At 47.0% G+C, this 13,247-nt stretch overlaps 1 pseudogene across 1 annotated transcript; it reads right to left on the bottom strand.

Moving 5' to 3' along the window:
• Positions 1–11,958: 11,958 nt before the first annotated feature.
• LOC309828493 (large ribosomal subunit protein uL22-like) lies at positions 11,959–12,534 on the bottom strand (annotated as a pseudogene). The gene has a single exon. The product of its transcript is annotated as a large ribosomal subunit protein uL22-like (transcript).
• Positions 12,535–13,247: the final 713 nt, after the last annotated feature.

The following is a 13,247-nucleotide window of genomic DNA, read 5'->3' on the forward strand; positions in this document are numbered from 1 at the left end:
ATATTGTATGTCTGCTAGTACAAGGCTAACAGGTTAGTTAATATTAATGCTTTCTGCATTTAAAAAAATACATATTTTGGAGGAATGGCCTCAAGGGGCTGAGTTGAAAAGAGCTAGGAGCCCTTGACAGTGAGGACATGAGAAGCAAGTCATCCCCCACACTGCTGGTAGGGCGGGGCAGTAGGCTTGACTTTACTCAGGGGCCGTTTGGCAGAACAGATCAAAAGCCTGAAAATGTGCATTATCTGACTTGGGAATTCAGGTCTAGGAATCCATTCCAAGGAGATATCACAAAATTAACAGTTTTTTGAGTCTTGGCTCTAATGGTGGGTGACCTTGAGCAAGTTATAGCTTCATTCCTAGAATGGGACTTAATGGAGGCAACCCACCAGACAGGGTTGAGGAAAAAATGAGACAATACCTCAAATGCAGTAAGTGCTCACTAATATTAGTACCTTGGTTGGGGGTCCCTCAGATGTAGACCCCCAGATAAGAATTTGGGAGGTGAGCCCAGGAAGCACATAGGGCCATGAGACAGGGAGAGAAGGAAGCCCATGCAGGACACATTTATCAAGCTCTAAACAGAATGAGCTGTCTGCTTGGGAATATCTCTGAAGTAGAGTCAGGAAGGTGAGGGATATCTGGATGTCTCTAGTCCTTTAAGTCTTGCTTTTAAAATGCTCAGGACTGTTTCCACAATTCTTGTACATGAGGGAAAAATAAAGCACTCTCTGGTTTAAGCCACTTATTTTGCTTTTCTGTTACACACAGCTGAGTTTAATCCTTATCTGAAGCTGGAGGCCTGTGGCTGTCCCATCAGGAAGTTTTCCAGGGGACCCACTGTGGAGGCCCCATAACACAAGCAAATGCTGTGATACTAACATCACATTAGGGAAATGATCTCACCAAGGGTCTCTACTCACCCTACCCACCCTCTTGGAGCCTAATTATGTAGTGAAAAAAGTTCTCCTAGGTAGGAGTTCATCACTTTTACCCAAATCCCTGGGGTGTCTGGCACCTCCTGCCTGCTCAGAGGTGCCATGGTACCTCCCCAAACATGTGCTCCATGCACCCAACCCTTCCTACACTCTTCTTCACAACTTATCTCTTCCATGTGCCCTTCTCCTTGGTCTCTGCTCTGTTAGGCAACAGCTAGCACATCTGACAAGTGAATTGGTGTTACTGGGTTAATGTGTCACTGTCCCAAGTAGCAAATGTGCATTTTTGACAGGGGCCAGGAGGAGACAAGGCCCTATGCCCAGAGCTGAATGACATGAAGATCACCAGAAAAACAAGAGGCCACCCTGCTGCTGGTCTCACTTCCTGTGTTCCACTCCCGTTTCCTCCTTCATCCCAACCCTTCCCCTCCTTTGGCACAGCTGACCATGGCCGCAGCTCCTACCTCAGCCATTGCCAGGTCCCCACCCTCTACCGCCATTTGGCCTGAGCTACCATACTGAAAGCGAAAGGAGGAGTTGGAACAGAAAGAAAAATAATAAAACCACAGAAAGAGAAGAAACAGCTGGCAGAATACTGGAAAAATTCCCAGGCGGGAATCCCCAGCTGTCAAGGTCTATGCCTGGCTGAGGATATTCTTAAAGGGCAATCTTGAAATTTGTTGTTAACATTGTTGCCAACTCACAAGAGTACCTGACCCCTGGACCCCACCCTGCCCCAGAGGGGATATATGCATGAAGTTGGAGTTGTGTATGAAGAGTCAGAGCAGAGGGAGGGAGGGAGGGGGAGGGGAGGGCTTAGGGACACACAGTGGGGGCATTGTGCCTGAGGATCCAGGCTCTTCTGGGAGTCCAGGGGACAGGACTTTCCCTGAGACAGAACCCAGCAAGGAGAAGGCTTGGCAAAACCGTGTAGCCAAGAGGGCGTGCGTGCAGGTGCAGGGAGGGGGACTCTAGGAGGCTGCACTGGCAGCAGCTGAGTGGTGGCAGCCAAAATAAAGTTGGCTGCTCTTACCTAAACCGGAGTGAAATTTTATATCCATTCAGGAAACATGGCTGAAAACTGGAAAAGGTTGAAACAGGGATCTGGCTTGTGCTTCTGCAAGTCTGGAGCAGGCATGGCAGTGGTTGGCAGGCAGGGAGGCAAAAGCAGTGGTATCACCCACACAAAAGCAGGGCTCCAGCCATGCACAGAGACCTGCAGGCTGGCCACCAAGAGGGGCTGGCATTGGGATTTCTGATGAAGAAATGTGAAGGGACCTGCAGGGCAGGGGTGGAGATGAGGGGACAGGGGATGGGGGAGAATGGGAGTGGGTCTGCGACTTAACCTGAACACTGGGTTTGAGGATTAGCTGATGGAGTTTGGAGAGAAGGACCAAGACTGGACATTGCGTACATCATCACATCTTCTGGCCAAGTCTGGGAGACCCTTAGAGCCCCTTTGTTTTGGGCTCAGGACTTGACCCACCAGAAAGGCCCCCTCACCCCTCATGATTTGCAGTTAATGATAATACAAAGAATAATCCACAGTAAACTTGTAGTCAGTCCTCTTTGCTGAGGACAGAATAATTTCTACCAAGTTCATTAATTCCAGACAAACTATGACCTAAGGAATGTCCCAGACCTTATCTACTGATTCTTCTCTGTCTTCACTCCTTTCCCCCTACTCAGTGAGGCCAGAGGGATTCACTGCCCCCTGAACCCCCAAGTCCTTACAGCCACATGCCTCTCCAGTTGACTGCACACAATGCCCCCAGATCCCTACTCTCCCTGCCCACCATTCACACCATCCAGACCAGACCATGTTACCTGGCAACCTGACCTCTCACCCTTTCTCACTGAGGTTAGTGGAGTAGTGGAATGTCTCAGTGAGAGCATGGGCTCTGAGTTTGAATTCTGCCTCCACCACTCAGTGCCAACACTTCCTCATCTGTGGACTAGAGATAATAACCATACCTACGTTATGTGGATGTTTTAAGGATTAAATGAGTAAATAAAGTACTTAAGACAGTGCTAGGTATGTAGTAAGCTCTCAATAAATGTGAGCTATTATTATTTATATTGTTGCTATTCACTACGCTGTCCATAGAGGAGGGATTTTTGTTTTGTCACCAACTTCATCCGGGTGACTCGAACAGTGTCTAGCACATAGTAGACGCTTAATGAATGTGTGTTAATTTATTGTTGTAAATTCTCTGTTCTAACCTAACTCTTCCCTGTAACACACTTTATACATTTGTACCTCAATGCCTTTGCTCATGCCATTCCTGCTTCTTGAAGGGCCTTACCCCATCCAGTGTAATTCCTCCTACTACTTTGAATTTCCAGCTCCAGCTTCCCCTCCCCTCAGAGGCCTTCCCCGGACTCAGAACCTGCACAAAACAAGCACTCAGTAAAGCCTCAGTGGTTTGTGGCTGGTGTTTTTTAACGCTTTGGCTCCAAAACAGAGTTTCCTTGCTGACTTGGCACTTAATGTTCACCACCTCCTGGGGTGGCCCCTAAGAAGTGGAGACCCCCAGCTACTATATATGTCCTTTATCTTGTGGCTTTGACATTCAGAGTGCTTCCCAAGTGAAGCCACCTGAATAACTAGACATAACTAGACACGTGGTCTCTAAACCAGTTTCTGGGCTTCCTAATTGGTGAGTTGAGAGACACGGCATCTGTTTGCCCAAGAAATACGAGCCAGGCAGCTCTACGTCAGTAGGCCACTTTCCGCCCTGCACGGGGCAACAGCTGCCTGTAACTTGGCTGTCTGTGCACTAAAAAAAGAAATTCCGTGGTGACCAGTTGACTCAAGCCAGCTCCCAATGTGAGGCGGTAGTTTCAAAGTAATCCCTGGTGACACCAAATGCTCTCCACCCAGTCCTTAATAAAAAGGAAAAACAAGGGCAAAACTTGAGCGCGAGTTTGCGTGAGTCAATATTCTAAACTGCCTGGAGTGTGCGGTGTCAGCTGGAGTTGGATCTAGAAGGTTGTAGGCCTAACAGCCTCTTCCAGGCAAGCTTGTCCCCTGCAAACTCCCCCCTTCCCCAGAGACAGGGCACTGCCACTTCCTGAAGGACCACAGCACCATCAGGAAGATCCTTTTCAGAAGGCCGAGGGTGGGCGGAGAACAGGAGATTGACCTTACTAGTGGCATTTATGGACCAGGCTGTCCATGGGCCTCCTTGAATAGCATAATTTCATGTTTTCTCCACAACCAGCAGGCACACACTCATCACACATTAGGCCTTCTTCTCATACATTACATACACAGCTCTCTTTTAATCCTCACACACAGCCAGGAAGGCAGGCCCAATTATTTCTGCCATTTTACAGGTGGTGAACCTGAAGCCCAGGAAGGTTAACTGTTCCACCTGCACCATTTGAAAATGGCCAGGCTGGTTGGAACCTGGGCCCAGAGTCCATTGTCTGAGTCTAGAACTAAGCGAAGTTTAGTATGTGCCCTTCCCATCCCAAGAGAGCACCACCACTGCCTCTCCAATACCATTGCCATGCTTCCTGCCTTCCAGTCACTACTATCTGTGTGAACTTTGTGCTCTGCCCTTATTGACCCAGAAGTGCTTCCTGATAAAGAGGGCATCGCCAGTTTTATAGTTTCCTCCTAGCCTCTCTGGCAACACCTGAGCCTGCTGCTTCCCTCTTCCCCCACCCCCAGACTCATAGTCACACACTCACACTCAATGTACAGTCACACACTCAGCATTACACTAGTCACACACACACACCAGACATACTCAATCATACACGTTCACCTATAGACACACATACAGACAGAGTCACTCACCACTGTGGTGGTTCATGGGTGAGGACTACTTTCTAGAAAATCATGCCTGCCTCTCCTTAATGCCCTTTCCCAGCCACTGGAGTTACAGGCTTCTGCCTCATTTCATGTTTAATAAATGAGCCACTCTCGCTCTTTAAGGACCATGGTCCCCCCTCTTCCTGTGCTCACAGGCAAACCTGGATATCCTCTGTATGGAGTTGAGAACCAGCTTTCTTCACCATGCTGCCACCTTGTGACCCGAGCCCAGAACTGTGGGCTCTATGCTCAGGGGATACCCGCTTCCCTGGGAGGTTCCAGTCGCCAGGTGGGCTGTTAGGGGAGGTCTGCATCCAACTGTCCCATCTACAGTGGGCAAGCTGAGTAAATGAAGATGCCCTCTTCCTTCACCTGATCTTCCCAGGCACAGTCCGTTGGCATGGGAGATGGGTGGGTGTGCCACTTGGACCAGTGTGTGGTAGGCTTGAGCTCACAGACATACGTGTAACTGGCTCTCCCCTTGACCTGACTCACTCCACTCAGGGACACTTCCAGGCCTCTGCCTTTGGTGAGGCAGCCCAGGATGTGTGCCCGCTTTTCCTCCTTGAGCCCAGAGCCAATATGTTTCAGGCAAAGTGATTTCATCTCGTGTCTTATTTTACTCAGTTTTATTTTTGGCCCTCCAGTGCAGTGGGATGAGTCAATCCTACTCCCCAGATGATGGCTCACAGTCATCACTAATCCTGGCTTGTCCCCTCTTGTTTTATGTATTCCCCTTTACTGTGTAGGTCACTCCCAATCCCCTGCTGCGTAGGCAGCCATTCTAGTATATCCTTTTATTTGTATGTATTCTAAGTGCAGGGTTTTGTAGGTATGTGTTATCACACAGCATTGCCTAGTGCCTTATTCTTTCATTACCATTTTCCTAACAGTGTTATTTAAAGTGTTTGGGAAAGGGTTAATGGATACAATGTGTCCGAGAGTGGAAGTGCCTTAAGTGTTCACTGAGTCTCTCTGCATTAGTGATTATGGAAGTGACTGCACTTTTTCACTGAGTTGTGTTTCCTAGAACATAACCTCAGGATTGTGGACCATGGGTGCCCCGACTAGGCAAGGCTGCCCAGAGGCCTGGATCCTCACCTCAGTTCTGCCACAGACTTACCAAGACATCCTGCAGGTTTTTCACCCTCTGACCCATGGATTCCTTATCTGCTAAACAGTCCTTAAACTAAGGCCCTTCTAAGGGCCCATCTACCTTGAATAGTCTTTGACACTCAGAAAGGTGTTGTCTAGGATTCACCAGCCCTAGAATTCATTTATTCATCTAATGGACTGTCTAGTTTCCAATTCCAGCTTCCCCACTTGCTGCTGTGTAATACTGGGCAAGTTACTTAACTGTGCCTCTTTTTAACCTGAAGACAGTAATAACACCTAGTCTCTGAGGGTTGCTGTGAAGACTAAATAAGTTAATGCCGGTGAACAGTGCTGGGCACCTACGAAGCTTTCATTAAAGATTGTTGGGTTTTTTTCCATTTAAATCCTATAATAGCCCCATGTTCCTGTTTTACAGATGACAAGACCAAGGCCCAAGGAGCCAAGTAATGTGCACAGGCTTGTAATACAGTATTGCTGGAAGCCAACAGAAGCCAAATCCAGGTCTCCAGACTCTGAATGCTGTGCTCTTCCCACCAGAGACAGCCATAGGACTTCGAGCCCCATTGTGCAACCTGGAAATGTTATGCAAAACCTTCTTGATCCTGCTCTGAATGACGAAAGGTGACCCAGTGGCCATTGCACAGACAACTTCTGGCCCTGGCAGTGTTCATTTCTCATTGGCATCCTTCTCCTTTACACCCACTGGCCTTCTCTGAGAAAGAACTTGCTTCCTCCAGGGGTTTCGTGGGTATCCATGCAGACTCTGAATCAATGTGAATCCCAATGCCAGCCCTGCTAATAGCACATACACACAGCTGAGATGTGCTGGAAGAGCTTGGGCCTAAGGAGTCAGGCCTTGGGTTCTAGTCCTGGCTGTGGCATTTCCTCACTCTGAGGTAAGTTATTTACCTTCTCTAAGCTTCAGTTTCCACATCTGTGCAATGGGAATAGTAACTATTAACAGAGTTGTTTGAAGACTAAGTTTTCAGAGACTATTCAAATCTTAGTCAAATATTAACACTTGCCTGACCGCTGTAGAACAAAAAGGCTGTTAAAAAGTCTGATGCCGCCTTGGATGAATTGTCAGCCGCTGTATGCATTTAACATTTTTCCTTTCCCCTCCAGGAAATAGACTGTCTGGACCTGCCATCCTTATAGAAAACCTTATTCTTTTTCTGGTCTTGGCAAGTCCTAGTGAGTGCTGGAAAAGACCTTGCAGGCCATTTGGTCCCAGTGTAGCAAACTTGTATCTGATCAAGGGGTGCCTCTGCCTGAAGCAGTGGATGAGGCTGAGTCAGAATTCAGCTGGAAGGACACTGTGGGCCATTTTCAGGGAACTAAGATCCCATGTGCCACAGGCAACTATGCCTGCACGCCACAACTACTGAGCTTGCACACCTCAACTAGGGAGCCTACGGGCTGCAAATTACAGAGCCCACGTGCTCTGGAACCCGAGCGCCACAACTACAGAGCCCACGTGCCCTGGAACCTGCACACCACAACTAAGAGAAAACCCACACACCACGACTAGAGAGAAGCCTGTGGGCCACAACTGGAGAGAAGCTTGCAGGCTGCAACGAAGATTCCTCATGCCGCAACTAAGACCTGATGCAGCCAAAAATAAATAAAAAATTTAAAATATATATATATTTATTTTTCGCTGCATCGGGTCTCCATTGCTGCACGCGGGCTTTCTTAGGTTGCATCGAGCAGGGGTTACTCTTCGTTGTGGTGCACAGGCTTCTCATTGCGGTGGCTTCTCTTGTTGCAGAGCACGGGCTCTAGGCACACGGGCTTCAGTAGTTGTGGCTCGTGGGCTCTAGAGTGCAGGCTCAGTAGTTGTGGCACACGGGCTTAGTTGTTCCGCGGCATGTGGGATCTTCCCGGACCAGGAAGTCCCAAAAATAAATCTTAAAAATAAAGTGAGGGAAAAGCCCAGAAGGACAGTACTTACGTGCTTGCAAGACTAAGGACAGTGCCAACCCAGTATCCCTGGGAAAGCAAAACTGAGGCACCTAAAAACCCTACTTAGGGCTTCCCTGGTGGCGCAGTGGTTAAGACTGCCAACACAGGGGACACGGGTTCAAGCCCTGGTCCGGGAAGATCCCACATGCCGCGGAGCAACTAATCCCGTGCGCCACAACTACTGAGCCTGCACTCTAGAGCCCACGAGCCACAACTACTGAGCCCACATGCTGCAACTACTGAGGCCCGTGTGCCTAGAGCCCATGCTCCACAACAAGAGAAGCCACCGCAACAAGAAGCTGGAGCACCACAACGAAGAGTAGCCCCCGCTCACCACAACCAGTGAAAGCCCATGCGCAGCAACAAAGACCCAACGCAGCCAAAATAAGTAAATAAATTAATAATAATAATAAAAAACCTACTTAGGTGAGTTGTTTACTCACAGCCTGCCCACTCCCAGGACTGGGCAGGCTGCAAAATAGGAATTTATCTTCAGTGGGGAATGGTTTTGAGTACCTCAAGTCATCATGAGGGAAATACGATATCATGGGCACAGGTTCCCTGCACACATGGGGGTTCAGGAGCAGGTGTCTGAGACTCACCTGTGGACACCTCAGTGCACGGCACCTCTGAGGCCCCTCCTGGTCCTGAAACGAGTGCTGGGCTCGGACTCACAGGCTGTGGGTTTCAAACCTGACTTAACCTTCCTACTGTCTTCGTGACCTTGGGAAAGGCACTTCTTCTTTCTGGGTTCAGTTTCCTCATTTGCAAAGTGGGGCCATGATATCACCTCTCTAACACTCCCTAAACACAAATGAGGACACTTCCCATTCCGAGCACACAGAATAAAGAAAACAGGATAGAAAAAAACTTAGGAAAACCAGAAACTATTGGGTCCCTTTCTTCCTTTTTTGTTTATGTATTCTCTCTTTTTTCTACCACATCATGGATTACCTTTGAATTAAAAATGAGTAATTAAAGGGGATGGAGTAGAGCTCATGTGAAAAACGCTGAGCTTGGCAACTTTTGGGACTTCCTTTGTGCCAGGCAGAGTTGTTGAAGCTTTACACGCGTTACCTCAGGTTTTGTCCCAACAAGCCTGGAAGGGAAGCAGTGTAGCTCCCACTTCTTAGCTGTGGGTACTGAGTTCCCAGAGAAGTCAAAGGCTTCACTGTCACGAGAGGCCACGGTGACGTGCCAGGAGCGGGTATACAAATGCACAACGATTTGATCAAGGTCATCCCTTCAACTCTGGAAGAAAGCAGAACCTTCTCCCTCTCCTGCAACGTGACCATAGAGCCTCGAAGAAGAGCCTTTCCCAGCAGAGCGATACTCTACGAACCTGCTTCTGGGGCACCTGTTCTGAGTCAAGGTCAGGTTAATTTATTATTAAATAACAGCCTGTGTCTAGCCAAAGGTTTCAGTGTCTGAACCTCCTTTTAAAACATTTGTTTCTGTATAAAAACATTGCTTGCTCATGGTATTCTCTTCAGTAGCAACAGAATGCATTCTGTAAACAAAAATGCTAATATACTGTGATTAAAAATACCTCCTAGGGCTTCCCTGGTGACGCAGTGGTTGAGAGTCCACCTGCCGATGCAGGGGACGTGGGTTCGTGCCCCGGTCTGGGAAGATCCCACATGCCGCAGAGCGGCTGAGCCCGTGAGCCATGGCCGCTGAGCCTGCGCGAGCGGAGCCTGTGGTCCGCAATGGGAGAGGCCACAACAGTGAGAGGCCCGCGTACCACAAAAAAAAAGAAAAAATCTCCTAATAATGACTTAATATGCTTCTCTGAAAAAAAGAGCAAATTAAATTTTTAAATGTCTTGCCATTTGTAAGCAAATTGCATCTTTCAAAAGGCAAATGCTGATAAATGGTATTTTTGAAATCCTGGTGGTAGGTAGCCCACCTGTTCTCCCATGCTCCAGAGGCACCATCTGCTGCCAATGTGTCTGCGCCCTGGTAACACAGCACCCCACCCCATCATGCCGCCCCACCCTGATACTGAAACTGACGTTGATGGGGCAATGCTCTGAGCTGCCCAGGGGGATGGGACAGACAAGTCCCATTGTGGCCTGGAAAACCCTCCTTAAAAGAGCCAACACCATTCCCAAGCTCACAGGTGTCTGCCTGTTGCTCAAGAGTCCCAGTCTGGCCACAGTGAGGGAAGTGATGAAAATGAGCAGAGGATCAGGAGACAGCCTTCACGGCTGGCACAGGCACAAACCACTGCATGAATCAGACCTGCACTGACTCCTGGAGCCAGGTACTGTTTGCCCTCTGTCTGAGGCTTTATCTGCCAGGGAGATGGGCAAGCAGCCAAGGGCCCTCTCAGGTGAGGGGTTGTACAGCCAGGCTGTGGCATGCTGCCACACCAGATGTCGACTGGTCTCTCAGAAGGAGCACTGGGCTGGGACTCAGGAGGCTGAGTGCCCAGAGATGGCCCTAGCTGGGCCCCATGAGTCTGAGCAACTCACTCCCCTGTCCCTTCACCTCAGGCTCTTTGTCTGCAGAGTAAAGACGAGGGCAGCATAAGGAATTCTCACATGGTGCTACAGGAGTCTCACAGACATTTGTTTGTTTAAAATATATACATGTGTATCTAATGATTTTTCAAAGTATTTTTTTAAACATTAAACCCGTTCAACCATATGGCTATTAATATACTGAAGTGAATCTGTGTTTCTAGGTGGTTTTGGGGTAGACCTTCCTATCCTGTCACTTATGGGATTGCAAAATGAGGTGTTTTAAAATGTTACCTATTATATTCACTTCTCTGTACAACCAAAACAGGAAAAACTGGGTTCTGAGGTCAATCTAATACCGCATTCATCAAAACAACATTATTTTTCCTATCTTTATAAGTGAATATTATCTACTAGAACTTATACTTTTTATAACAATATCATTTAAATTGTTTTATATATTTTATAGTTATTATATATAAGATTTCATTCCAAAAAGATTTGGCTAGTTTTCAAGTTTGAAAATCACCAATCCCTGATGAACTCTAAGTTCCCCTCTAGCTCTGACTTTCTACCAATCTCCAATTCTAAACCCTGAATAAATTCATGGGGTCTTAAAGTTGTCAGTCCATGTAAAATCTTGAAGTTTCATGCCTTTGCTTTTATGCATGTGGTTTTTTTCTTTATATAACCAGCTTTCTATGCCAATCCCATTCTTCAACACTTAGCTCAAGTGCAACCTCTTCTACGCAGAACACTTAACATGGGTCTTGGACCTAAGCCTTGGTTTCTTCATCTGCAAAATGAGAAACTGCCCTCAAATGGTGAGTTTTAAGTGAGCTGGTGGTATATATATGTAAAACATTTAGTAAAATGCTGGCATGAGTTCAAGGAATGCTAATTATTATCACTATTGTCTTTATTACTATCTTTATTGTTACTATCATAGTGGAAAAAAAGACTTTGGAGTCAGTGGAGATGCAATTCTACTAAACAGGTATGTGACCTCAGGCAAAGAATTTGGCTTAGTATTCTCAACAGGGCAGTACTGCCTCCTAGTGGGTGCCTGGGGAACTGATTTTTTTTTTTTTATGGTGGTCACACTGGCCAGGGAGCTAACTGACTTTAGGGGAAGGGGACAGAGGTACTCGATGTCTGGTACACAAAGAATTACCCATGCCCACGGGTCTGAACCAACTACAGGTAGAAAATATTAAAAGCACCTGCATAAAGCCATTAAAGAAAGAATGATTAAATGGAATAAAGCCACTGTCTAGAAGTAATTGAGTACTTTACCCTGTGCATTTGCACTAAATTTTTTTCTAATTGTCATTCCCCTTCTATCAAAGGATATATACTATTTAATACTTAAACTGTGTTAAGTGCCAGGAACTGTTTTAAGCACATTTCATGTATTAATTCACTTAAACCTTCATAACAACCCCATGGGATAGGTACTTTTTAATTTACTCCCCTCCCCCTGCCCCATGTTGTGAGGTTTGGTTTTTTTGTTTGTTTTGGTTTTTTGGCCTTGCAGCATGAGGGATCTTAGTTCCCCCGACCAGGGATCCAACCGTGCACCCTTCAGTGGAAGTGTGGAGTCTTTTTTTTTTTTTTTTTTACTTTTATTTGCATTTATTTTTTGCAGCATTTATTCCCAGGCCATAAGTTTTTGTTTCTTCAATTTCTTCTGGGATATCTTTTTCTTCGGGGCAACCTCCTCTTCTGATTTAGGAACAATCTGTTATTTTTCAGTAAGGATCATCTCAATGTGGCAGGGAGAGCTCATGTATGGGTTGATCCGACCATGAGCTCTGTAAGTCCTGCGCCGCATCTTGGGGGCTTTGTTCACCTGGATATGCTCAATGACCAGAGAATCTACATCTAAGCTCTACAGTTCAGCATTACTCTCTGCATTTTTGAGCATGTGCAGTAAAAATTAAGCACTCTTTTTGGGCCACCAACCCTGCGTCCAGCCCCACTGTTTGGCCTGGGCACACCTACCAGCTCCACCATTGTAACAACGGAATGGCACACATTGCTTCTTTAAGGTAACATCCTTCAGATACTTGGTGGCTTTTCGGATATGCATACCCTCAATGGCCTGGGCTGTTTCACGAGTGTTCTTAAAGTGAACACGAAGATTTGAACCTCTCGACTTGCATGATTTTGTGGGGTTTTCTGGGTCAAGTGAATAGCGAACCATTTTTAGAGGTCACCTCAGGCTGCTGACCGGAAAAGAAGTGTGGAGTCTTAACCACTGGACCACCAGGAAAGTCCTGTTGTGAGTTTATTTTTTGACATTATAGTTTTAAGGCCCAGCTCATTTGTGAGAATACTGTACTTTCTCATTTCTCCAATTCAGCAGTCTATTTGTCTTGGCATGTTATCCCTACTTCAGTTAAGCTTATTTCTCCCTCTCTCCTATCATTCAAATAAGTCTGATCTATCATTACTTCCTGACTGTGGTTTGTTTTTTTTTTGCGGTACGCAGGTCTCTCACTGTTGTGGCCTCTCCCACTGCGGAGCACAGGCTCCGGACGCGCAGGCTCAGTGTCCATGGCTTATGGGCCCAGCGCAGGCTCAGCGTCCATGGCTCATGGGCCCAGCCGCTCCGCGGCATGCAGGATCCTCCCGGACCGGGGCACGAACCCGTGTCCCCTGCATCGGCAGGCGGACTCTCAACCACTGCGCCACCAGGGAAGCCCCCCTGACTGTAGTTTTTATTCTGATGTCTATATGTGCCTTCACTCTTAATTTTCTTATAGGGCAAGTATGGAATAGCTTCAAGTGGGTTCAAGCATCTGACTTCTTATGTCTTCTAGCAGTCATGCCTAACATACAGAAATACATAATATTTTATAAACTGCTTTCCTTTTTTATATTAAAGGCTTCATCTTGTTTGTTTTTAAATAGTGTAGAAAATGGGTTTCACTTCAG

The sequence above is a fragment of the Grampus griseus genome, assembly GCF_964374135.1.
Source record: "Grampus griseus genome assembly, chromosome: 10".
In the NCBI taxonomy this organism is placed as follows: domain Eukaryota; kingdom Metazoa; phylum Chordata; class Mammalia; order Artiodactyla; family Delphinidae; genus Grampus; species Grampus griseus.